We start from the raw sequence: 27,853 nt of genomic DNA, 5'->3' as shown, positions 1-27,853 counted from the left end.
CTGACCAGAGCAACAACACCAACGTTTCGGCATAAAGCCTTTCTCAAGGTAGTTGCCTGAAAGGTGTGAACAAATAACAATAGTGGTGAGTGCATGTATATACACGTGGTACAAAGAATGAATATATACAAATATAATACAAATGTACAAAAAAGATACAATGCGAGCGGAACATACATTACTGGTTACAACGGAGAGACACGGGTCACATAGGACGACCGGAAATTTTCACAAGAGGAGGTGAGGTTCCGTATATTTCACAGAGTGTACTTCTTAGTAGCATGTAAAAGAAAGGTTCAACATGAGTAGGCATATGTACCAAAAGGAACAATATTAAACAGGGCACAGATAGTGGAACAGCCAGAGATAGTGTCCGTAGTGGAGAGAAGAAAAAGAAGAAAAACAAAGAAAAAGAAAGGGGAGAATGGGAAAGAAAAAGAGGGAAGAGAGGAGAGAGAGAAAGGGGGGGGAAAGGGGGGGAAAAGGAAAAAGAAAGAGAAAAAGGAGGGAGGAAAGAAAGAAAGAAAGAAAGAAAGAAGGAAAGAGAGAGAGACAGAGTGGAAGAGAAATAAGAGGAAGAAAATAGGGAGGGAAAGGGAAGGAGGAACAGAGGAGGAGGGGGAGAAAAAGAGAGAAAAAAAGAAAAAAGAAAAAGAAAAAAAGAAAAAAAGAAGAAGGAAAGAAAAAAGAAATAAGAGGCAAAGAAAGGAAAAGAGAGGGAGAGAGAGGAGGAGGGAAAGGAGGAAAACGGCAGATGAGTACACTGGAAAGCCTCAGGGGATTAGGGCACATACCGTAAATGGAGGAGTGACAGGGTCACTATATGAGAAGAGTGGAAGGTGGGTGAACGCCTGAAAAATAAACAGGTTAAATCAGCTGGAGAAGGATGAGGAGTGAGTGAGGGTTACAGAGTGGGGGTACCTGCAGAAGTTGACCGGGACGGGCACATATGGCAGTGGAAGTGGCTGCGGCGGCGTGACATGCCCAGGAAGGACGGCGCCATTATGAAGGGGCCGGCCGTGTCACGTGGGAGGCGTCATTTCCGGTAGCGCGCAATAGGGCATGCGCGTGATGGTGATAGTGTGTGCATGTACATGACGTGCTCGGTCATGTGACCGCACGGTAGCGCGCGGTGGAGCGCGGTAGGACGCGCATAGGGGAGAGGTCATATATACATGTCTGTGGAGCACAGAAACAATAGCAATGGGGCGGTCAGTAAGGGGGCGAAGTTATCTGCCATATTACCTGTGATGGGGCGTGAATGGGGGTGTACCGCTGAAAGGTAGTGGTGCAGGTGAGGTTCAATGATGTGAAATCTAAAAAGGAAAAAAGGGGGAAAAAAAGAAAGGGTTAAGATCCTGCAAAAAAAGAAGAAAGACACTTAGCAAAAGGGGAAGAGAGACCGCATGGGTATATGCATGAGTATACCCACATGTGTGTGTACATATGAACACACAAATCTGCACATGTGACGGCGTATACATACAGTATATGAATACGCAGGCTCACATAAATAAACGACATATAGAAAGTCGAGGTCCATTAGAGCCAGCATGGAAGCTGACAGTAATGGAATCCCATATACAGGGCAATCAGAATGAGAAAAGACCAACCAGGCAAAGGGTATAAATAAATCACCGGGGGGCATCATATTCCCTATTAAGTCCTAATGGCTCCATGGTTTGAAGAGTATGTATCCAAAACGCCTCACGTTCTCTGAGAGTTTTCATGCGATTTCCGCCATGGCGGGGTTGGATAATTTGTTCAATCACTTGGAATCTCAGTTGTGGGATGGAGTGACCAGCAGTATGAAAGTGGGCCAGAATGGGTAGGGTAGTAAGTTTACAGCGAATCGTGGATTTATGCTTATTGATGCGGTCACGGATATGCTGAGTGGTCTCACCAACATATCCGAGGCCGCATGGGCACTTAATCAGATAAATGACGTAATTCGATTCACAGGTGAAGTATCCAGGGATGGGGAACTTCTTCCCGGTGCGTGGGTGTGTGAAGAATTCGCCTTTCGTGATGTGCGAGCATTGGAGTCAATGCAAGCAAGGGAAAGTTCCCTTTGCAGTGTGTCAATAAATTCACTTTTGCATTTATTCCTTTGTCCTCATTTTGAGTGCCGGGGTTTACTTCATTACTTTCATTGTAGCTTTGACCTTCTATTCTTAATCAATTCTGGATAGGTTGTCCCTTAATCTATGGCACAAGATAGAGGAATGCTATAGTGTAAAGCACTGTGGAGGACAATTAAAAGTATATTTATGCTACAATCTATGGAACTGTCTGTAATATCTATCCATGGTAAAAAGCTTGGAAAAAAAATATTTCACCGAGATTAATCTGCAGTTTCCTAAGATTGTCCGTGTATGAATAATTGACAAAAAAAAGAGGAAAACATTATGGGTAATATTACCATAATGGTCAATAGCATGAATACTGGGAATAAATGTGAATAAAATCAGGTCATCCCAGGTGTTAGTGATAGACCTTGATACATATATATTATATAGTTTCATGGCCACTGCGTAATTACTATGAATACCTAATACATACAGCAGCAGGATGTATGTGAGCCAATACGATACAACTATATGTATAGGGGCTTGTGAAGTTAATCTGGTTATATTACACAGCCTCAGTTCACTAAAGTAGGTTCATGAGCAGTTGCATAGCTAGAATCTGATGGGCCCCGGTGCAAGATTTGGACCTGATATATATGTCTTCCATCCTGGTATATATGTCCCTCATCCTGGTATATTTCCATTATACTCACCAGGGCTGAACATAGAAGTGGGGCCCAATAGCAGAAGCATAATGCACTCCCCATAGTCCTCCATATAGTATAATGCACGGACCATAGCCGCCCCTACAGTATAATGCGCCATCATAGTCCTCCATATAGTATAATACACCCCCATAATCCTCCATACAGTATAATGAACCCCATAGTCCTCCATATAGTATAGTGCACAGTCCATAGTCATCCATATAGTATAAAGCATCCCCCCATACCCCTCCATATAATACACCCCAAAGTACTCCAAATAATATAATGCACCCTCCATGATCCTCCATACAATATAATGCACAGTCCATAGTCATCCATGTAGTATAATGTACCACCCATAGTCCTACATATAGTATAATGCACAGCCTATACTACTCTGTTATGAATGGGTCACCGAGGAGGAGAGCAGGTCCAGGCTAAGGCACAGAAAACCAGAGAGGTTGGTACCTAAGCGGATTGCATACCCCTGATCCTATCCACACAACTAGCAGTAGCCGTGGAGCGTACCTATGATGATCCTAGATGCCTCGGCACAGTCGGAGAGCTAACTAAGCCTAAAGCAAGAAAGGGGAAATCTAAACTGCCCCAGAGCAGACCCCAAAGGAATAGATAGCCCCCAAGCATGTACTCTCGGTGAGACAAGATGAAAGCACAAACACAGGCAGGAAAATAGACTCAGCAAATGATGGGACCCAAACTGACTAAACAGGACAGGAAAGGAAAGACAATGTCTGCAATCACGCAAAAAACCCTGCAAAAAGTCCAACACGTCTGATGCAAAAAAACACTGAAGTCACACGACTTCACCCCCCACTATATCAGCACTCTGGTATGTTCTGAAAGCAGAGCAAAAAGAGACCAATCTAACAGGGGATAAAACAAACTGGCACAAGCTGTAACATATGGGCGGTGATTCAGCACAGCCCCAGCCGGATCTGGCTGACCCGCACCAAGAAGAGATAGACAAAACCAGATCAAATGTAAACAGAATAGCAAATAAACCACTTAGCTGAACATGCAGGGACAGAGCTGGAGAAAACAGACCTCAGGAGGAACAGGAAGCAAATCTCCAGCAGGGATAGAGGGAGTCGGCTGTCTTAAATCCCAATCTGAAACGCCAGATCTCCAATCGTCATCATCATTATCAGGTGGCAAGCCTCTGTCAATCAGATCAGCTCCATTACCTCCAGTAACCACCAGAGGGAGCCCAGAAAGAGAACTCGCAACCCCTCTGTTGATCTGACCAGCTCTACTACCTTCAGTAATAACCAGAGGGAGGCCAGAAAGCGAATTCACAAAAGTCCTCCATATATTGTAATGTACAGCCCATTCTACTTCAGTGTCCAAATAATACCATCAGTGATTGGACGCATATAAGCGCTATCTGAGGGCGAAACGGCCGTCGTCCACCTGTTTCCCCATATGTTTTTCCCTGCACGCCGCACAACTGCCTTATGATCACAAAGGAAACTGGTGCATGCTGCCTTTCATATGGTCTTATTCGGACACTAACTGTTTTTTTGGCCCCTGCACCACCAATAAGAAATAAGTTTCCACAGCAACTGTGATAGTCTGCACTTATAAAACTGACATAATACTGGTGCCTTTCAGTATCCTCACTTCTATGTACCCATCTTGGTATATGGCCCCCAGCCAGGTATATAGCCCTTATCCTGGAACCCAATTCTGGTATATAGTCATCATCATGGTATATGTGTGCGGAGGCGAGGAGCTGTTGCGTTGCCACACCCTGGCTCCCCACAAAGGAAACACAAAGTCCTGTCTGTTGCATGTAACATAGCAACATAGTAACATAGTTACTAAGGTTGAAGGAAGACTTTAAGTCTCCCTAGTTCAACCCATATCCTGTCCTAACTTGCCCTAACATGTGATAGATATCAAGTAGAACATTCACATTAGATTCCAGGGTTCCTCCTGCTCTGTCATCTTGGTTCAAGGTTTACAGTTCTCACAAATAACTCCAGACTCCATGTCCATTCTTAACAGTTCAACTTTACTTGACAATAGGCACTTATTACAGTTGTAGCACAATTCACTTATTACAGTTGTAGCACAATTCACACACACAATGGTTTTCCTGGTGCTTTTCCTGTCTCTTCTGTCAACTTTCTTTCTGGAGACACTCAGTCTCGGACTGGCCCAGAGGGGAACAGGGGAATCCCTCGCTGGGCCCCTGTGCAGATTTGGGCCCCCAACCCCACTCTGTGGGCACTACTTGGCTTTATTTACTTGATTCACTCTGTACAGAAAAAAGCAGCAACCCATCATTCATTAACCAAACTAACCAGTTTATTATTATATAGAGATATAGGTAAATTTGTGAATGAGGGTTGTGAAATATTTGTATGGAGGCAAAAGGTGGGCCCCTCAAGGTCAATGTTATTGGTGGGCCCTTAGCACCCCAGTCCGACACTGAAGACACTTATATCTCCATCTCTTCTGACAATCTCTGTCTCACCAGACAATCTCTGTCCCTTCTGACAATCTCTGTCTCGCCAGACAATCTCTGTCCCTTCTGACAATTTCTGTCTCGCCAGACAATCTCTGTCCCTTCTGACAATCTCTGTCTCACCAGACAATCTCTGTCCCTTCTGACAATCTCTGTCTCTCCTGGCAATCTCTACCCCGCAGATACCTCTTTCTCTTCTGCGACGTTTGTGCCCTTAGTTCCATTAGCTTCCGCCCATTATCCTTGTCCGGTTTCAATAGGAAAAGGTAAAAGGCGTACTCAGCTCTGCCTATTCCTGGCCGCAAGCCTCGGATCCTACTTGGAATCGTTACCACATAAGATAGTGACCACTTGCACGCTGCTCAGCCTGGGGTCCCTTCTTGCCTCAGCAACTTCACCCCCATGGCTATCAGACTGCTTTCTCTCACTGCTGCATTTCTTCACTTTGCTCTGGGCATGGCTGCCCGGGCTCTCCTAGCAACCAGGAAGTGTCTTCACTACCTTATATCCCCACTACTCTGTACTACACCCATCTGTTGCTCCTCCCAGCCTGGAAAACCCCATATGCTAACTATGCTTATTCTAAGATTCCCATTCTCTATCTCTAGAATGCCCCACTATTCTAGTACCACTACTGTCCTACACTACTGCTACCCCCTATTCTATTTTCTATCCTTATTCCTATAAACAACACAGGTCAAATACATGCACATTACAACAACAGTAAAGGAAAACATTTACAGTCATAAACACTTTGGAACCGCACACATTTAATGTGAATACTGTCCAAAGAGGGGGAAGCATATGACTGCCTCTGTCACATTCTTACATATGGTCCCCATCCTGTTATATGGCTCTCATCCTGGATGCCATCCTGGTACATGTCCCCCATCCTGGTAGATGTCCCCCCATCCTGGTATATTCCCCTATCTTAGTATATGGCCCACATCCTGGTATATGGCCCCTCATCCTGTGCCCCATCCTAGTATATGTCCCCATCCTAATATATGGACCCACTCATGCTATATGGCCCTCATCCTGAGCCCCATTCTGGTGTATGGCCCTCATCCTTATATAACCCCCATACTTGTATATGGCCCTCATCCTGGGCCCCATTCAGGTATATGGCCCCCATTCTGGTATATGGCCCTGGTCCTGGTATATGTCCCCCCTCCTGGTAGATGTCCCCTATCCTGGTATATTCTCCTATCTTAGTTAATGGCAAACATCCTGGTATATGGCCCTCATCCTGTGCTCCATCGTGGTATGTGTCCCCATCCTAGTATATGGCCCCACTCATGCTATATGGCCCTCATCCTGGGCCCCATTCTGGTGTATGGCCCTCATCCTGATATATGGCCCCCATACTTATATATGACCCTTATCCTGAGGCCCATTCTGGTATATGGCCCTCATCCTGGTGTATGGCCCCTCCATCCCAGTATATAGCTCCCCCATCCTGGTATATGGCCCCCATCCCAGTATATGGCTCTCATCCTGGTATATGGCCCTTATCCTAGTATATGGACCCTGGATCCTGGTATATGGCCCCCATCCTAGTATATGGCACCCATCCTGGTATATGAGCCTCATCCTGCAGGCCATTGCAGGCCATTTTTGCCCAGTCTCTTTCTTATGGTGGAGACATGAATACTGAACTTAGCAAAGGCAAGTGAGGCCTGAAGTTCTGGCTGTTGTTCTGGCATCTTGGATGAGTCATCGCTGCGCTCTTGGGGTTATTTTGATCGGGTGACCACTCATGGGTAAGTTCACCACTTTATTTTATATGTACTCACTTGCTTTTGGGTTTTTTCACTATGTGGGTAGAGTTTTGGGCTCAGGGAAGTGAAAAAAAATTATACTCGCCTCCCGATGTTCTTCCGTCTCACATGAGACATCAACCACTGCAGCCCATCAGCAGTTGATTACTAACTGCAGTTCTGACATGATTGCCCCACCTAGATGGTGGCAGTTTGGCAGTGGACTGAGCGCTGAGTACAGAGGGTTGCGCAGGAGCCGTGATGGGAAGCAAAGAAGAGGACGTCATCGTTAGAAGATGGGAGGTGCCGAACCAGACCACGACACCCATTGGATCAAAACCGGACCCAGACTGCCCCTGGGTGAGTTTAATCTCACTCGTTTTTCTTCTCTTTCAGGTTATATCGTGGGCTCATCTACAGCATTACAGAATGCTGTGGATAAGCCCCTGATGGCAGTGCCGGCAGTTGATAGTCGAAAAAATTGGTGACAGATTCCCTTTAAAGGGGATGTGTCTGTACTGTAAGATCCAGCCACATAAGTCATAAGTTCAGCCCTGCTGGGAACGCAGCCTCAGTGACTGGAGGTAACCTCGATGACGTCACCACTAGTCACTGAGGCTGCGCTCGCAGCAGCTCATTCACCAGTGGTTCTCAGCCTGGATGGTCTCAATTTAGTAACGTCCAGGTTGAAAACTATTAATCCCCCAGACATGGATTATGGCATAGGACAGAACGACAGACAGGTATGGCATATTGTTGTTTTTTTATTTTAGTTTTATTATAGGAGAAAGAGGGCTTTGGTGGAATTAGGCGTTAGGTGAGTATAACTGTGTTTGTTATTTTTTAAATAAATTGGAAAACTGTGTTTAGTCTTATTTCTAATAAAGGACTTTATTCTGGCTGTGTTTTTATTTATCATGCAACTATATGATTAGTAATGGATAGAGGTCTTATTTTAACACAGTGCTCGCATTTATGTCAGAAAGGTGAAGTGAGTTCACTGGCCATGAACTCGCCGGACCTGTCAGACGGCACCGTGAGCAGGAGAACTTTCTTACGCTCGCGGTGCCCTCAGACAGGAAATAGCAGTTCTCAGGCAGACACTGAGCTTACGGTGCTCAGTGTCAGTTGGATGACAGGCTCCATGGTTGCATCACGCAACCATGCAGCCTGCCATCTAGATCAAGCAGAGCTGGACCCGTCGTGGGACAAATGGATTAAAAGCATCTCTATGGAAAGGTGAGGTATATTGTTTGTTTTTTACCTCTTTTGCAGATGACAACGGCATCGGGGGGAATAGGCGAGGTCATAAGTATGGTTTAATTAAGATTATTAAAGGAGTCTGTGTCTTTCTTTAAGTTAAAGGACTTTTTTCTGTGTGTCTGTGTTCTCTTACAATGTGACTATGGGGTTAGTAATGGGGGCGTCTTATTGACGCCTCTCTATTACTAACCTTGGGACCTGATGTCACCTGACAATACAAAGGTGACATCAACTCCCCAACTATCATCCCTCTTGCCACCGCTACAGGACAAGTGGGAAGAGCGAGGCTAAGTGCCAGAATTGGTGCATCTCAGAGATACGCTTTTTCTGGGCGGCTGAGAGCTGATGTTTTTAGTCTGGGGGGCAGTATCCATGGCCCCTTCTTTGGCTATAAATATCAGCCCACAGCTGTCTGCATAGCCTTTTCTGGTTGTTAATTATAGGGGGTTTCTATGTCATTATTTTAGGGTCCCCAATTATAATAGCCAGTAAAGGCTAAGTATGCAGTTGTGAGCTGATATTAATAGCCTGGGAAGCTCTATGGGTATTACCCCCTTCCCAGGCTATAAACATCAGCCCCCAGTCGTCGGCTTTCCTTCTGCTAGTTACGAAAATTACACGGGAGCCCACGCCATTTTTTTCAGAAAAATAATCTTTTATTAATTAAATACATGTACAGTAATCTGCACACACTCTGCACTAATTGTATTTGTAACAGACATCTATATATCTACCTATTCTCTTTGTATTTACTGTATGTAATCCATCTCTTCTATCCTTTTGGCTCCTCCTGTGATTTTACACTACACAGCAGATGAATTACCTGGCTTTTCTTCTATCTATCTATGTAATTTATATATGTTACCGACTTTTTCCAATTTTACGATCACAAATCCGAGTGTACCATATCCATGCCTAGTTTATGTTTGGCAATTGTTTTCCCGAACATATTCGCTCATCTCTACTGATGAAGCCAAAAGACCTTTCTAAAGAGCTTTTAATGGTTCCTACAGTGGGAGGTTGAGGCCGACTTTGTTGTAGTAGGTAGAAGATTGTGTTATTGAGAGTCTATCAACAAGGTAATGTGCCTAATATACACTAAAGATGAGACGGTCGTAAATCCCTAGGTTAACGGGTTAATCGTTAGCAGCGTCCCCTGCACCCAAACACCTGCTGGAATTGGTGCGGCTGTTTGGAATAATTAGAGTCATTTGGAACTGCTGATTGCTCCCATTCCTGAACAATCACAGCTAACGAGAGGAAGCTGCAGGCTGTATGCAGAGCGGAGGACAATATACCGCTGCTGGCAGGGCTTATTCAATCCACAGCGCACGTACGACAGATGGAAAATAAATTCAGAAAGAAATTACCGAGCTTTTACAGCAAGAACATCAATGGGATTAAAGACAAGGAGAAAGGCTACAGAAGCGCTAGACTCACCATCCACACATGATGCTCATTCTTCTTCCCAATGGGACAGAGACAAGTGTCTCATAGTAAAAAATAAAAAAGTACTGAAGATTCCTATACCCAGGTATGGACTGGGGCTGAAATTCAGCCCTGGCATTTGAAATCACACAAGCCTATGTTGTCCCCGTCCCCAAGAACCAGATGGGATAGTATTACTAATGATACCCATTTCCTTCTGGGGTAAGTGATGGAGTCAGCGACCTTGTGCTCCGTCACAACTCTTAGCAGTATGGGTATCTTGAGAACACTGATTCTGTTAACAGCGTAGCATACAAGGCGGCCCACAACCAGACAGACCCTTCTGGCATTTGCCAGAATTGTGAGATGGCCAGTCCAGCCCTGCCTGTAGCCAAGAAAATCAGTAACTTACAGTCTATGAAACATGTTTCGTGTATCTCTACATTTAGATCCTACACTAAACAAACGGAGTACATACAGTACGTCCAAAATGTATAAAAATATCAAAAGAATTTTATTAATAAAAATATCCACATAAATCACAAATTGTAGTAGTATACAGACTCAGAAAAACAAAACATACTTCAAAAGCTCATGTATGAAGAACACAAAAACATGATTGTAGCAGCATAGGCATTAACAAACAAACCCACCAAGGATTTGCATAAAAAAGACCCAATAACAAATGAATCACACAAAGTGCATAGTGCATGTAATGTGCAAATAAGGGGATTGCAAGTGAAATGCTAAGTAGCCATTAAATCATTAGCACTTTCATATAGATCATAGTGATAGAGACCTTAGTGAGGAAAAGTAAGTCGTACCCATAATTAGCTGTCAATTTCTGTGTCCTGATGCAGCCCCGACGTGCGTTTCGTGTGGGCTTCCTCGGGGGGCTGTGTCTGTGTGTGTTAGGAGAGGGTCTTTATATCCATACAGCAGTTGTATCTGATAATCAGCGCCATTACCGGCGCATGCGCAGTGACTCGCAGGCCCATATAATGGATCTTCTATAGCCGCTCACGTGACTTGGGAGGAGGATGGAACGCCCTCGTGACATCAATACCTCACTGCGTCACTGCTGATAGCCAGGAGGAGATGCACCATGGGTACCACCGCATCGGGCATGCGTGTGACACCCCAGAGTCTGGTTGTCACAGTGACATTACCTCCCTCTAATTGGTAAAGTCATGCTTGGAGGCAGAAAGGGGACCCCCATGCCAGGCAGCATAGATTAAAAATCACAATTTCCTGCTGCAGGTCAGAAAAGGGAGACTCCTTATAAATTCTGGCCAGCAGGGGGGGTTGGTGAGTCAGCTAGAAATCAGCTGAGGGGGTTGTCATGGAAACGAAGCAGCTGTGAGCTGTGAGGAAAAATGATGACAGTTAAACGTGAGGACGTGAGGTAAAGAGATCTTTTTGGAAGATCCTGTCAGATGAAGACAGGGAGCTGATCTGTGAAGAGGGAAAGGACTAGAGCAGAGACTGAGAGACTAAAATACTGCATATAGCAGACCCCTGAGAGAAGCGCTAATAAAGAGAAAATCGACATCAGAGTCCTAGACTGACAGGAGCTGTACACCCTGTGTCATGACACCAGTGCTGGGTGACCGGCACTTCTGGGGTTAATGTTTTGATCTCAGTGCAGACTCTTACCTGCACACCTGGGACCTATTATGGTGGCCTCTCATTGGTTCAGGGAAAGCTTCTTATAGCCTCAGGAAGCTCCCATCCCCCGTCAGTTATACTTTCGCCCTTGGCATAGTGTGGTGACCCCTGAGTGTGTTTTTGCTGTGTTCTGGTTGCTTGATTCTCTGTGTATGACTCGGTCTGTTCTCGGATATTGCTTTGGATTCTGCTTGGTACCTTCTATGTCTGTTTGGTTTTGACTTCTGCTTGGCCCTGACTATCCGTTCTGTCTCATCCCTGGTACCTTACTGATATCTCTGTGTATGACCTCTGTTTTGCCTGACTGTGAGTATTTCTGTATAGTGCCCCACCATCTCTGAAAACAGGATGCTAAGCCCCGCCCCCTTGCAGTCACATGACCGTAGGTCCTGTGACTGCTTGCTAAACTTCAGCGTCCACAGGTCCTGTGTATCTGTACTTTCCGGCTGTACCTGACCCCGGGCCCCCCTGCCATGCGGGTGAGTCCCTGCTCAGCGGAGGCTGCACCCCGGCGCTGACAGGATCCTGACACCCTGATAGCCGAATCTGAAAGTACAGGTGATTGTAAATTCCTGTGCACATTGAAAACCTGAGGGTACGTCAGCGGAAAAGGAGCCCGGGGCTGATGGTGAAAAGGACGGTACCCGTGGAATAGGCTCACGCTGACAGCCGTACAGGTTAGTGAAACCAACATGAATAGAGGGTCGCAGCAAAGTTATATACAGCGGAGACCCACACACAAAGCGCAGAAAGGAAGGTCCTAAATCCCCACCTGGCAAGGTGGATCCCCTGAATGCCTCCAGGCGAGCCGGACTCATTCCATCACCTGCATGTGGTACTCCGGATTGCAACCAATTACCAGTAAAAGGTAAAGAAACTGCACCTCTCTGTGTCCTCCTCTCATTTCTCTGCACCCCAACGTTCACAGCCATTTTTACAATTTATTTAACATCTTTGCCCTGGGACTATTGCCCTACCTGTGGAGGGCTACAACATCATAGCTGCGCCTAACATCCATCCCAGAGAAGCAACACCGCAGCGCTGGTCACCTCTGACCAGAATACCACAGGTGGCGTCACGTATTTCACCATCTATAAACATTATCTTTATTTTTACCACAAAAATACCACACAACTTTCCCCTATTTTATTACTGGACGCCTCTGGGCCACGGACCGGGTCGCCGCTGCCGTGACACCGTCCCTCATGGAAGTCGACGGGCCCGGTACCGAGTATCCCCAGGCCCCGCGGGGCGCTCCATGTGCACACGCTGAAATCGCCATTTTGAATAGGGGCACAGATAGAGGGGTTACACGGACACTAAACTTCAGGAAAGTAAATTTCCAACGGATGAGAGATGATCTTGGTGCAATTAACTGGGACGATATCCTGAGACATAAAAATACACAAAGAAAATGGGAGACATTTATTAGCATCCTGAATAGGACCTGTGCACAATATATACCGTATGGGAATAAGCATGCGAGAAATAGGAGGAAACCACTATGGCTAAATAGAGCTGTAAGGGGCGCAATAAGAGATAAAAATAAAGCATTTAGAGAATTAAAGCAAGTAGGTAGTGATGAGGCATTAACTAAATACAGAAGATTAAATAAATTCTGTAAAGGCAAATCAAAGCAGCAAAGATTGAGACAGAGAGACTCATTGCCAGAGAAAGTAAAAATAATCCCAAAATATTCTTTAACTACATAAATAGTAAGAAGCTAAAAAATGATAGTGTTGGCCCCCTTAAAAATAATCTGGGTGAAATGGTGGATGAAGATGAGGAAAAAGCCAATATGCTAAATGACTTTTGTTCAACAGTATTTACACAAGAAAATCCCATGACGGATAACATGATCAGGGATAAAATTCTCCATTCAATGTCACCTGCTTAACCCAGCAGGAAGTACAGCGGCGTCTAAAAATCACTAAAATTGACAAATCCCCGGGCCCGGATGGGATACACCCCCGAGTACTGCAGGAATTAAGCACAGTCATAGATAGACCATTATTTTTAATCTTTAAAGATTCCATAATAACAGGGTCTGTACCACAGGACTGGCGTATAGCAAATGTGGTGCCAATATTCAAAAAAAGGGGGCAAAAACTGAACTCGGAAATTATAGGCCAGTAAGTTTAACCTCAACTGTGGGTAAAATCCTGGAGGGTTTTCTAAGAGATACTATACTGGAGTATCTGGAGAAGAATAACCTCATGACCCAATATCAACATGGGTTTACAAGGGACCGTTCCTGTCAGACTAATCTAATAAGCTTTTATGAAGAGGTAAGTTCTGTACTGGACCAATGGAATGCAGTGGACGTGGTGTACATGGATTTTCATAAGCTTTTGATACGGTGCCACACAAAAGGTTGATACATAAAATGAGAACAATGGGGATAGGGGAAAATATGTGTAGGTGGGTTAAGAGCTGGCTCAGGGATAGGAAACAAAGGGTGGTTATTAATGGAGCACACACGGACTGGGTCACAGTTAGCATGAGGTACCACAGGGGTCAGTTTTGGGCCCGCTTCTTTTTAACATATTTATTAATGACCTTGTAGGGGGCATAGAGAGTAGAATTTCAATATTTGCAGATGACAACAAACTCTGCAGGGTAATCAATACAGAGGAGGACAGTTATATATTACAGGAGGATTTATGTAAACTTGAAGCTTGGGCTGATAAATGGCAAATGAGCTTTAATGGTGATAAATGTAAGGTCATGCACTTGGGTAGAACAAACAAGATGTATAATTATGTGCTTAATTGTAAAACACTGGGCAAAACTGTCACTGAAAAAGACCTGGGTGTATGGGTGGACGACAAACTCACATTTAGTGGCCAGTGTCAGGCAGCTGCTGCAAAGGCAAATAAAATAATGGGATGCATTAAAAGAGGCATAGATGCTCAGGAGGAGAACATAATTTTACCTCTATATAAGTCACTAGTGCGACCACACTCAGAATACTGTGTACAGTTCTGGTCTCCGGTGTATAAGAAAGACATAGCTGAACTGGAGCGGGTGCAGAGAAGAGCGACCAAGGTTATTAGGGAACTAGGGGGTCTGCAATACCAAGACAGGTTATTACACTTGGGGTTATTTAGTTTGGAAAATCGAAGGCTTAGGGGTGATCTTATTACAATGTATAAATATATACGGGGACAGTAAAAAGACCTTTCTAATGATCTTTTTACTCTTAGACCTGTGACGGGGACAAGGGTGCATCCTCTACGTCTGGAGGAAAGAAGGTTTAAGCATACTCACAGACGCAGATTCTTTACTGTAAGAGCCTTTCTTGAAAAGTATAATATTACAGGGTATATACACTAGTCTCCTTAATATTGCGTTGATACAGGGAGCTAGTCTGATTGCCGTATGTGGAGTCGGGAAGGAATTTTTTTCCCCAATGTGAAGCTTACTGTTTGCCACATGGGTTTTTTTTGCCTTCCTCTGGATCAACATGTTAGGGCAAGTTAGGACAGGATATGGGTTGAACTAGATGGACTTAAAGTCTTCCTTCAACCTTAATAACTATGTTACTATGTTAGATAAGGGCAATGTAATGCAGCAAAAGTGTAAAGAAATGTGAAGTGCAACCACGCAATATATACCGCAAAGGTAAATAGAGAAGTGCATAAAGTATGAGGAAGTTAATATACCAAATATAAGATAAAGATGATATATTAACATAAATAAGTAAAAAAGTGACCACTAAAAATATATATATATATATATATATATATATATAAAAATAATAAATATCCACAATAAATCAATTCAAGAATCCATAATACATATTATAGTGCACATAAAAAGAAAAATTAATAAATAAATATAAATATAAATATAAAAATAAAAAAATAATAATAATGATTAAGAAAATAAAATGCTGCATCCCAGAAAAGTCCCATTCATAATGACACATAATAATTCCATCCGTCATAGGGTAGAAAAACTTCTCGGATGATGGAACTTCTTCAAATCTTTATTTCACCCGGATTTTAATGGATATTCAGAAGACACTCCGGACATCAAACAAAGATGAAAAATAGAATGAGCTGAAGTAGCCAATAAAAAACAAAACATAAACACACAGAATTAAAATCGAAGGCCAGGGAAAATACAAGGACAACTACAAAAAGGACGCAAACTCTACATTTGTTGACTTGCCGGTTTAGGGATGGCTCCTCTTCAAAAAAAAATTATAGTCCAAAAGTTTTTTAAATACAATGACATTACAAAAATTTTCGTTGCAATCACTTTAAGAGGTCCACTACTTAATGGTTTGAACATTCCGGTAGGGGACAATTCTTAACATTGAAGAATAGACCAAGCCGATAAAACACAAAGATTTGTGTAGCATTCCATTTTAAAAGAACAGTAGGCCGGCACTGTTGCGAGTATATACCACCGGAATATGCAGTGCTGGTTAGAAGAGAACGACAGACGTGGTGGTGCTCAACTGCACAGCAATACAATCTTCAAAAATTACGAGTATAGTAAGAAAATGATCGGCACTCACCACTGACACATTATTTTGTGTTTTCTTATTCCAAGGTCATATGGGAATTTGACAGCTGTTTCGCTTCTAATTACGCTTCATCCAGCTCTGACACCACAACTCTATGCCCTCCTTTTAAACTCACCAGTAATGTTTACAAAATTGTTTAAATTCTTCAACAAGTTAGCATACAAAAATACTACAGGTACTAGAATATAAAGAAAGAAAAAAGAGACAACATAGAAAGTATTTACACAAAGGTTGTAAGTATCCTAATATAGGAGTGTGATGTCAGGGCCTGATGAAGCATAATTAGATGCGAAACAGCTGTAGTGTGTTTTCACTTTATATTCCCATGTGACTTTGGAATAATAAAGTGAAAAATAATGTTTCAGTGGTGAGTGCCACTCATTTTTGTTCTATACTCATATTTTTTGAAAATTTGTGTAATCTTCATCAGGGGCCAACTCAACACTTTGTTGCCACACAGTCTGAAATCCCAATCTCTAGCTCCAGTGTATGTCCAGCAACACACGCAAGACCAGACTCTGCTTTGTAGATCTTTTGCCTTATTTGTCTTGGACCCTGCTTCTGTCCATTCTTTCGTTGACAGGTTCCATCTGGTAGGCAGACTTACTATATGTTTTACACCTCAAGTCCATTCCACATCCACTTATTCCCAAAAGGACAGCAGACTTCTCTCCTTACTACTAAATTTCAAGAAATACCAAAATGTCTCCTTTAATGGTGTACTTTATCCAGCCCAGTTTAGTGTAGAGCAGTGCTACCGAGCCACACCATAGGCTTACAGGGCAGGCAGATCTCACTGTAGTTTTTTTCTCATCCCTTAGAGAGCTTCCTCAGTTCCACAACAGGAGTCTGCTAAAACTTCCCCAAAATTTGAGCCAACCACCCTTAGGCCTCTTTCAGACATCATTGTTTTCCACATATGAGAAAACGGCCTGATTACTTTGATCAGACATTGAGGAGTCCGAGAGTCATCAGTTTTCTCATACGTCGAGGAAAATACAAATTATCCTCCGGTCTGATAGACTGAAAATCGGATAACATCCAAATGTGGTCCAATTTTTTCACGGACCCATAGATTTGCAAAATCGAATATGTCTCCATTGTTTTCTGCAGACTTTTCCATCGATCACAAATTACGGACATACAAATTGTCCCGTAGAATATCACAGGTACGAGTGCTATCCATAAAAAATACAGATAACACTCGACTCGTACACAAAAATTGGAATCTGAATGAGGCTTTACTCATGACAGTTCCCACAACGCCTAAGGGAGGCAAGAGGGTCACTTTTACCCATATCAAAAAAACTAATACAAATAAAGACCCATGATAGTTGTGGCAAACAACAGGTCCACTTTAAAGGCCTCCAAACACATTAGACTAATTTAGTCCAAATGCGCCAATATCAGTGGGAGCGACAGTGGTTGTGTATGGTGGCTTCTCAATTCTCCCCCAGTAGATAATTTCCGGGAAAGGAGGGATCGGGCAAGGCCAATTTGGAACACCGGATCCTTTTGTTCTCTTGGAGATAAGCCGCCTCCAGAAGTCTGACAGCCACTCACTCTTAGAGAACACAGGAGCGCTCGGCCGGGGCTATTAATATGTAAATTAGGTTATCTATTCATTAAGCGGTTTGTGATTTCTATTATCCAGATCTTAAAGTTCAAGTACAGTTAAGCTTTAAGACAGAGGTTGGAAGGCAAGACGAAAGATTGGATGGAAAAGGTGGAAAAAGGAGAGGGAGCAAAGGGTAGAGAGTAGGTAAGAAATAAAAGGACCCAGAAAAAATTAAATTACTGTTTTGCAGATGTGGCCATACATATTAGTCAATCAGAGGAGGCGATTTCCTCCAAAAACAAATAGTGTTTTGGAACGGTGGAATTTACCAATGACTGATTAGCCAACCAATAGAAAAACGTCATCATCTGGAAAAAAAAAGTCAGCCATATTTCAATCTGTCCAGGAAAATAAACTTTCAGGAGCTGTCTGAAAAAAATATAAAGTTTTTTCTGCTCCCAATGATATTGAACATGTGTAGCCACTTAGAAAAACTGTAAAAGTCAATATGAATGGAAGAAGGAAGGATAAAAAGGTAAGAAAAAGGAGGGAATGAAGTAAGGAAGTATGGGAAGGAAATAAGATTGAGAAGGAAGGGAGAGGAAGCACAAACAAGGAATGAAAAGAGAATGTAGAAAAAAACTGAAAGGAAGGATAGATAGAAAAAAGGGAGTGGTGGGTGAGTGAGGGAAAGAGGGAAGAAGATAGAAAAGGAAGGGAGAGTAAATCCGCCTATATATTAGGATAATTTTGTCAGAACTTGCCGATATTTTTGACTGCCGATCATATTGTCTACCAGAGATAAGATCCCGCCAGACATGTGTGCTGACGGCTCTTTCATAGAGAAGGAAGGAAAAGAAGGAAGGGACAGAATGAAGAAAAGATGGAAGAAAAGGAAGGAAGGAAGGAAGGAAGAAAGAAAGGAAGGAAGAGAAAGAAAGAGAAAAAGAAAGAAAGAAAGAAAGAAAGAAAGAAAGAAAGAAAGAAAGAAAGAAAGAAAGAAAGAAAGAATGGATGGAAAAGAAAGGAAAGGTATGGAAGGAAAGAAACATGAGAAAGAAGGAAAAAAGAAGGAAAGAAAGAGAGAGATAAATAAAATACAGGAAAGTAAAAAGAGAATGTATAAAAAAAACAAAAAAGAAAAAATAGAAGGAAAAAAGTAAAAAATGGAGAAGAAGGGAGTGAGGGAAGGAAAATTCTGAACACAATGGAAAGGTACAATGAAAGAAAGGTAGAAAAGTTGAAAAGAAAGAAAGCTATTTGGAAAAACTATGGAAGGAAGGAGAACAGAATATAAAAATAGGGAGTGGGTAGGAAAGAAAATGAAGAGAGAAGATGGATGAGAAAAGTGAATTGTAAGAGAAAATTAAAGGAAAGGGGAGAAAGAAATGAAAAAGGGGAACATTTTGTCACAAATCTTCTGCATATCTGCTCAAAGAAGACATTCATTAGATGTTATCATCTGACTAAACGGGAGTCTGTCTCCAGGTTTTTGCTGCCCCACCTGAGACCAGCCTGATATAGCGGCATAGGCGCTGATTGCTGTCATATGTCACTTACTGGGCTGGTCCTTGCACTTTTTATCTGCAGATCTACCAGTTCTCTGAATGCTGAGCTGTGTATAACTGATTTCTGTGTACACTGTGTATAGGCAGAAAGCTGCCAATCAGAGAGATGTACACAGCTCATGAATATGGAGGACTACATGAAAGTAGGTTTACTAGTCCTCTAGTCATAATCTGCTAATAAAACAGTGATTTCATCAAAACTACAGTAGAATGCTATACATAAGTAAGTGACACATCACTGGAATCAGGGTCTCTGTCTCTACATCATGCAGCGCTCAGATTAGGTAGCAAAACCCAGGTATTATTTCCCTTAAGGACAGTCCTAAGTGCACCAAGTTTATTCAGAGCCAACTTCTGATAACTTTGGTACAATTTACTGCTCCAAACTTTTTTCGGTGCGGTGTGAATCTTAATAAGTCTGACCCCTGAAGTTAAGGTGAATAATAATTAAATAATAATAATAATAATACATAAATCACAATAAAATGAGAAGAAGAAGAAAAAAAAATAACTCGTGAACTGTGGTTAATGATACAGGAGAGAACACAGCTCAGATCTCTTCATCAACCAGAAATAGATACAGAAAGAAAGCCGCGCAGACATTATGCCGTCTGAACACAGGAGCACTCATCATAAGGTAAACGGGTTTCCTAAATGAATGCGGGAATCACTGAGCACTGACAGCGGTAAGCAGAGGGCTGCTCCCACAGCGACAATGTTACAGAATCCCCCTAAATGTGGACTCCCCTGCGGGCGGGGGATGACGGCTGAAGCAGAGTCGGAAAAGACAATTTTTAGTTTGTACCAATAACACCTGATCCCAAGCAAAAACTGGAGACGACGTGTCATGGAGTAATGAAGTTATATCCTGGAAGGAAAGGGGGAGGGAGGACGCACAGTCCGGATTAGAATAATAATGCCTTTTCCATTATCTCTGCCCACCTGAAGCTGCACTGTTAGTCTAATAATCATATATTGGGGGAAGGGTAGAAGTACCGCATGTTTTTCATGAATTATCTTTTACTCATATCAAGCTTTATCTATTATCTATCTATTATCTATCTATCTGTCTATTATCTATCTATTTATACAGTATCTCTATATCTATCATCTCTCAATTTTCTATTATCTATCTATTATATATCATTTATCTATTTAATATCTATCTAATATCTATCTATTATCTATCCAGTACCAGTTCCTCAGGTTACTTTGGTCCCCCCCTCAGAGATGGGGACTGCTCTCAGGGTTGGTGTTATGGACTGACCTGAGTTGGAGTAGTGGCAGCACCGGCAGGTAGCATAGTCAGGAATAGCCAGAAGTCGGTACACAGGAGTAACAGTATAGTTAAAGGATCAGCAGGTTGCATGGTCAGGAATAGAAAGAGGTCCATACACGGTAGCAGCAGCAGCAGCATAATCTTGAGGATAAGCAGCAGGTGGAAAGAAGCTTGACTAAAGGCTGTTAAATTGATAATCTCGCAAGGATGGAAGTGAATTGCCAGGTATAAGTAGGGTGTTCAATCAGGAGATCACAGGGATGAGAAAATCAGGAACTCAGGGTGGAGACAGTCAGGAACAACACAAGTACTAATATCTGGGTTAACAAGGAACTGTCCAGCGAGCTGAATAGCTCAGAGGAAAGAGCTGCTGCCTGGTGTTTGAGTCCTGACAGTTGATGGGGAACTTACCAGCAACTGGGCCCATAAGATTTCTAGCTGCTTGGCACTTCCACAGGGGTCATTTGCCAGGCCAGGGTCCACAGTTTGGCTTTCACGACATTTTCAGCCTCTCCTTCAGGGGTCCGGAGACTTCCTTAGCCAATCCACCTGGTCTCATCCTTTTCTCCTTAAGGTCCTATTCTCTGGCATTCTCGGGCCATCACCAACTCCCACTTCCCAGCATGGACCTCTGCTCCACCATCGTACACATCTGCTCTCTCTCTTTGTTCAAAAATGGTGCCATCATACTCACTGTTTGGCGTCTTGCGTCATGGCTCCTCCTTTCGCTGCTTGGCGCCCTCTTCAGCTTAACCTCCCATTCTTCCGACTACTCCACCTGTTCTCTGGAGTCACACCTTACTGGCCGACCCTTTTCCTTCTACTTTGTTCTCCAACAACGACCATTCCACACTGTAGGTGGGACCATTCTTGCTGTTTTGCCCTACTAAATGCTATTTTAAAGTTCGTACTTGGCCCCATCTTAGACTACGTAACGGTCACCATCCTCCACGTATCTCGAGTCTTCCCTGCATCACTTTGCTCTTCCTGCTTAAGACTTAATACTGCCAACTACTCCCAGTATAAGATGTCATGGGTCGGTAGCCGTGGGAGAGGTAATTGTCTCTTATGCCCTGGCACAAATTAAGAAAGTGGGGATCCAATCTGGGTGTTTGAAAATGTGCTCTCAGGGCGCTACGCCCGTGCAGGCAATATGCAACCGATGTTGCTGGCTTGCCCAGACCAGGTGTAATACATTTCAATGAGGAAGACCACCTTTTAAAAATAACTTTTTACTGGACAGGAACTTGGTATGTATAAGAGATAGTGGGTACACAGCTATATGAACATTTCCTTTACAATTCAAAGCATTTTTCACACATAGATTCTTTCCTCTTTTCTCTATTGTTCTTTCTTCACTTTTCCTCTTTTATTTTCTCTACTTGTCCATTGTTTCTCACTACTTCACTACAACCCAGCTCAACTTTACAATCCTTCTAAGCAAGAGTGTTTTACTTGCCCTGTGGTTGTGAGTCTTCTCTCCCCTTAGGGTGCCAGTATGGCGGGTACTTATCTTCTGTAGTGCTGACACTCAGGAACTAGGCACGGTAACTTCAAGAGTTATATACTCTGGGACTTTCTGCTAGGCGCCTTCTCCCAGCACCTGTCTCCGATAGATCACCTTTGCTCCGGATCTCGCTATCTCTTCCTTCGGTCTCCTCTCACTGTAGGCAGTCCCACAATGCGGCACTGCTCACAACTGACCACAGGTCCTCTTTCTATACACTATTTCTATCTAACTACTTGACACAAAGCCCTCACTTTCCCTTCAACTCAGCTCTTTCCACTCTGGGCTAGTCCAAAATATTACACTATCTCTACTGTCAAACTACACACATTATCAACATTACTAACATCTTTAATGCACATCACAATTAACACTATACTGTACATCACAGTTCACATTACATGACATAACATTATACTTGTTTCTTCAAGGGGGATTCGTGAGCAATATGTCAATCTCCACACATTTGCTTCACAATTTTTTCCTGCAGAGCAGCGCTCCTATTCACCAAAATTAAAACGTGCAGCAGTTTCCTAATGTCAGCTAGAAAAATGTTTCTTAATTGCTAGAGGATACAAAACATTGGAGGATGTCCACTGAGACAACTGAATTAATGAAGATCTGAGGACCAACATGGAAAATAACAAATAAAATTGGGTGAAGAGAAAAATAAGAGTTTAGCAAAAAATTGACTAAAATATTTAACAGGTTTCTCAATTTTCTACTTATTATTAGAGATGAGCGACTTTGCCTTTTTTCGGGTCTAGTCGGGTTTCATGAAACCCGACCTTCTTAAAAGTCGGGTCGATCGAAATCGGCCGACTATAGGGAAAAGTCGGAGGCCGACTGAAACACGAAACCCAATGCAAGTCAATGGGGAAGCAAACTCGGCAGGGAGTGGAGGACAGTAAGCACACCTACAGTGCCCATTTCAATGCCAAAAACATCAATTCTTATTACTGAAGCTTGTCAACCTTAATTTACTTCATAATAATAGTTACGCATTGAAAACTGGGGGTTAGTTGGCTAAAGTTGTGGGGGGGTTGGGCTGGCTCCAGGTTTTCGTGTGCCCTGGGCCAAAGAGTGTCAGTGCGCCCCTTTAACACATACCACAACTCATGATGCTCCGATACGCCACAGAAATATAGGTATAGTACAATGACAAATACCGTACTTCACTGCTTACATAACATGACTGATCTATTTTAAATTCTACAATAGCTCAAAAACAGGACAGTATATTACTCCATACAGTGTTATGGCCACCACATTGTGTGCCATACAGAATAATGAGCCCCATATATGTCTCCATACCGAAAAATTAGTCATATATAATGTTCCATACAGTATATGATGAGCTCCACATAATGCTACAGTATATGTTGGTCCCTATGGATGATGCTCCAGTGTGTTATGGGCCAAATAATGCTCCATATATAATGGGCCCCATTTGTAATGCTCCAGTGTATAATGTGCCCCTTAGATGCTGCTCCAGTGTCTGATCTGCCCCATTTACAATGCTCCAGTACGTGATGGGCCTCATGGATGATACTCTAGTGTATAATGTGCTCTAATAATGCTCCATCTATAATGGGCCCCATTTTTAATGCTCCAGTGTATAATGGGCCCCTTAGATGCTGCTCAAGTGTCTGATCTGCCACATTTACAATGCTCCAGTACATGATGGGCCTCATGGATGATGCTCCAGTGTATGATGGGCTCTAAAAATGCTCCATATATAATGGGCCCCATTTGTAATGCTCCAGTGTATAATGGGCCCCTTAGATGCTGCTCCAGTGTCTGATCTGCCACATTTACAAAGCTCCAAAACATGATGGGCCTCATGGATGATGCTCCAGTGTATGATATGCTCTAATAATGCTCCATCTATAATGGGCCCCATTTTTAATGCTCCAGTGTATAATGGGCCCCTTAGATGCTGCTCCAGTGTCTGATCTGCCCCATTTATAATGCTCCAGTATCTGATGGGCCCTATTTTTAATTAACCCAGGCATGGTATGTGAAAAGAGCTCCATGGAGTAATCTGAGGTGTGTGCTTCCACATCCTTCACTTTTGGTGTGGGTGAAGGACACAAGGAAAGGGGTTGCTCCTGACCAGAAGCCTGCAGTTACGACTCAGTGCTTGCATTTTTTACAACTTCAGAAGAGGAGGCGATAGAGCTGGAGGCTGTTTCAGCAATGTAAGCCACAAACAGTTCCTGATGCTCTGGCTTTAAAAGCAGTCTACCTACTCCCATAAAAGGGAGCCTTACAGGCCTTCCAGAGCTACACCATGGCGCTGGCTCAACACCTCCTGCCTTAGCTGCTATTGTGTTTTTGGCACTACCAGCAGATGCACCACCACCTCCATCAGTACCTGGTGGCCCCCCACACCCACGTCCATGTTCTCTTCCACCATACTTCCTCATGTTTTGGAAAATGGACCCAAAATACCAGCAGATATATGGTACTGTATCAGAAGTGTACAGCTCTATACAGTCTATGGATAACAGTAAATCTCCGTATATATTTCATGAGTCATACACAGATGCTCACAGGCTCAGTATGGATTACTCAATAAAATAACAAGTTGAAAAAGGGTACAGTATCACCAGATACAAGGTATATATAGTATAGTGTAAACATTCTGAATCTCAGGAGGCAGACACAAACGCTGTAAGGCCCAGTATGGATTACACAAGCATATGAAAAGCTGTAAATGGGTAATGTAACACAAATGTACAGCTGTATACAGTGTTGGGGTAATCTTAAAGTTCCAAATATATTGCCGGAGTAACAGACAGACATTTACAGGCTCATTATGGATTACAACAAAATCTAAATAGCTAAAAAGGTTACTGTATCAGAAGCGTACAGCTGTATACAGTGTTGGCCAAATTGAAAATCTCGGTATATATTTCCGGAGTCACCCTCAGACGCTCAATTAGTCTGGGTTTGACCATAATAAAAAATGTTGTAAAAAAGGTACTGGATAACAAGATAGCAAGTATATATATTTTAGGGTACAATTGAAATCTCCATATAAATAGTCCCGTAGTCACTCTCAGACTCTTACTCAGTATGGATTTGACCGTAATGTTAAATGTCTAACAAAGGTACTATAAAAAAAAAAAATTGGTATCTCCGATTCACCGTATATATAGAAGGCGTAACCCACACACGCTCACTCACTATGGATGATGTAGGGAAGGTGGACTGACAGACAAACCTGCCTGTAGTGAGAAGCAGAGGTGTAGCGCAGTGTAGGTGTGAAACTACTAAGATAAAGAGAAAGGGTGCAGTGTTTTAGCTTGCCCATTAGAGGGCAGTGGAGAGTGTAGGAGTGGGACTGAATAACTGCCATTGGTCCGAGAAACTGTCAGGTGATGGTGGGCGGAGTTACCAGAAATGGAAGTATAAAAGGCTGAGGAAAGGTTCTGGAAGAGTCAGTCAGCAAAGGGAGCACATTAAAGAGGAAGTTCTGCTTAGGATATAGAGACAGTGGAAAGGCTCCAGAGAGGACTGACAGTTGAGGCGGTCACGGGGGGGTGGCCCAGAGGACGGTAGCCGCAGACGAAGATGGCCTGGGGCTGTCATACGGACGGTGTGCTCAGACTGGTGAAGCGATCCAGTGGAAGAGCCACAGAGGACGCCACGATTATAGTAACAAAGGAAGTGAAGGTACCAGGGTCTGTGTACAGAGAAATGTGAAACGGCTGTGGTGAATTGCTGTTGTCGACAGAAGGATGGGCAATAAAAATGGCCCTGTTCAATACAAACTCTGTCTCAGTCTCGTGTTTGTCTGCGGCAAGAAGAGGGTCCCCCCCAGTTGGTTATCCTGCAGATGATACCGTAATACAAATTTTTGAACCAAGGTACTGTATCAGCACATACCAGGTGTATCCAGTCTAGGGGTAAATTTCCATCTATACTTCCGGAGTCAGACACAGACACTCACAGGCTCCCTATGTATTACACCAGAATTAAAAAAGTAGAAAAAGGGAAAGGTATTCAAAGCGTACACCAGTATACAGTGTTGTGGTACTTCTAAATCTTCGTATATATTTCAATCTCAGTAAGCCAGTCCTGACTCTCCACTACTGGAAAATACATGTATACAAGGAGAGACGGAAAGTCGAGTGTTAGCAGAAATTTTGGAATTACTCATTGTGGGAAAACCTCCCGGTAGATGTTGCAGAGGCGCTGCAGACCCTCAATTACTGTGTCTGTGGAGAAAGCGAAAAAGGTTATTTGTGAAGAAAGGATTGCTTTATCGCAGTAGCATGGATCATATCACCATTACTCGTCTCCATCAAATTGTGATTACAGGGAGAGATGTACACATGGTCCCTACTGCCTATCATGATGTGTCTGTTCATTTTGGAGAGCAAAAGACAAAAGCCACAGGCCGTAGGCGATTCTATTGGATTGGCATGAGAGGAGACATTGAAAAATGGTGGCAGGAATGTCACACGTCTGTGACTATCACAACTGTGAAAGGTGATCATAAACCACCACTGCATCCGCTTGTAAGTTGACGTCCATTTCAAATAGTGGCCAATGATCATCTGAAGGTTGAGGCCAGCAGGACAGGCCATAGCTACATCTAAACCATCATTGATCAATACTCCAAATTCCTAGTGGCCGTCCCTGTGAAGGATTTAACTGCCCAGACTACACAGCGGTGGAGCAGGGAGAGGTAAGTATTGCAACTTGCAAGTGCTGTGGCCAAGACCAAGCAGGGGGGGCACACTCGTGGTCGATGATACTGGCACAGGGCCCCTCATAGTACGCTGTTGTGTCTCTGACAGCGAGTGGGCCCCCCCACCGTCAGAGACACTGTATTGTACTATGAGGGGCCCTGTGCCAGTGCTGTTGGCCATCAGTGGGCCCATCCACCTGTTCAGAGCAACGGCACTTGCCCGGGTGCGCCAGGTCTTGACCCCAGCCATTGGGGAGGGGTGGGCAGCCCAGTTAGGGAGGTTTAAAAACTGTCATATGTTGATGTGTTGGCTGGACATTCAGCTGCTGCAAAGGGTGTAATTGGGCAAGTCCAAGGAAGAGGAGGACAAAAGCGAGGCAGTTTTCTGGAAACCTATGTGTCATCAGGGGAAGGTGGGACAAAATCCTTTGAAACCCATGCATGGTTCATTTTAATGAAGGTTAGATCATCAACATTTTGGGTCTCCAATGCCACTTCTGCTGTGTGCACCACGAACACCTCTTCCATTGTGCCCACTACGGCTTGTGGGAGAACCAGCACCGCTGCTGTGTGCTGGGAAAGCCTCAAACAAATGGTTTACCAGAGTTGCTTGTTTGTTAGCCAATATTATCTCTAGGTTCTCCTGTGGCATGATGTTGTGTAATTTGCCTTTGTAGCGTGGATCGAGGATGCTGGCCAGCCAGTAGTCATGACTCATCATCCCTCATCATTTTGGCAATGCGGTGGTCCCTTTTTAGGATCCGCAAGGCATAATCGCACATGTGGGGCAATGTTCCAGGTGTCAATGATGCACTGCCAGTGGCGGGTGGAGGAGCACTTTCTGGCAAATCCAGATGCCTACAGTCACGCACAAACACTGTACCTGACCTTGGAACGCCAACATTTTCTCTTGCCCCCCGAGAAGCATCCTCCTGCCCAAAATAATCATCCCCCTCATCCTCCTCCTCTTCCTCTTCTTCCTCCACCTCGTCCAGGACAGTTTCCTGACCAGACAATGGCTGACTGTCATCAAGGCTTCCCTCCTCCTTCTCTGCTACAGACGCCTGATCCTTTATGTGCGTAAAACTTTGCATGAGCAGACGCATAAGTGGGATGCTCATGCTTATGATGGCGTCGTCTGTGCTTACCAGCCGTGTGCATTCCTCAAAACACTGAAGGACTTTACAGAGGTCTTTCAGCTTTGACCACTGCACACCCGACAATTTCATGTCTTCCCTCAAACTGCCTGCACGTGTATCCTCCCACAAATGCATTACAGCCTGCCTCTGTTCGCACAGCCTCTCAACCATGTGCAG

At 43.5% G+C, this 27,853-nt stretch overlaps 1 protein-coding gene across 1 annotated transcript in view; it reads right to left on the bottom strand.

The window, feature by feature from the left end:
- Positions 1 to 300: 300 nt before the first annotated feature.
- LOC141083567 (uncharacterized) overlaps positions 301 to 27,853 on the bottom strand; it is a 122,521-nt gene continuing 94,968 nt past the window's right edge. The window contains exons 3-4 of the transcript XR_012230747.1: positions 1,246 to 1,316; positions 301 to 851 (exon numbers count right to left, since the gene is read on the bottom strand). The gene's annotated coding sequence lies outside the window, so the exon portion shown is untranslated. The remainder of the gene's footprint in view (positions 852 to 1,245; positions 1,317 to 27,853) is intronic.

The sequence above is a fragment of the Dendrobates tinctorius genome, unplaced genomic scaffold (genome assembly GCF_039654945.1).
Source record: "Dendrobates tinctorius isolate UK_male_01 unplaced genomic scaffold, ASM3965494v1 ptg000020l, whole genome shotgun sequence".
Lineage (NCBI taxonomy): Eukaryota > Metazoa > Chordata > Amphibia > Anura > Dendrobatidae > Dendrobates > Dendrobates tinctorius.
Note: the sequence above shows the minus strand (reverse complement) of the source record. Positions and strands in the feature narration are given on the sequence as shown.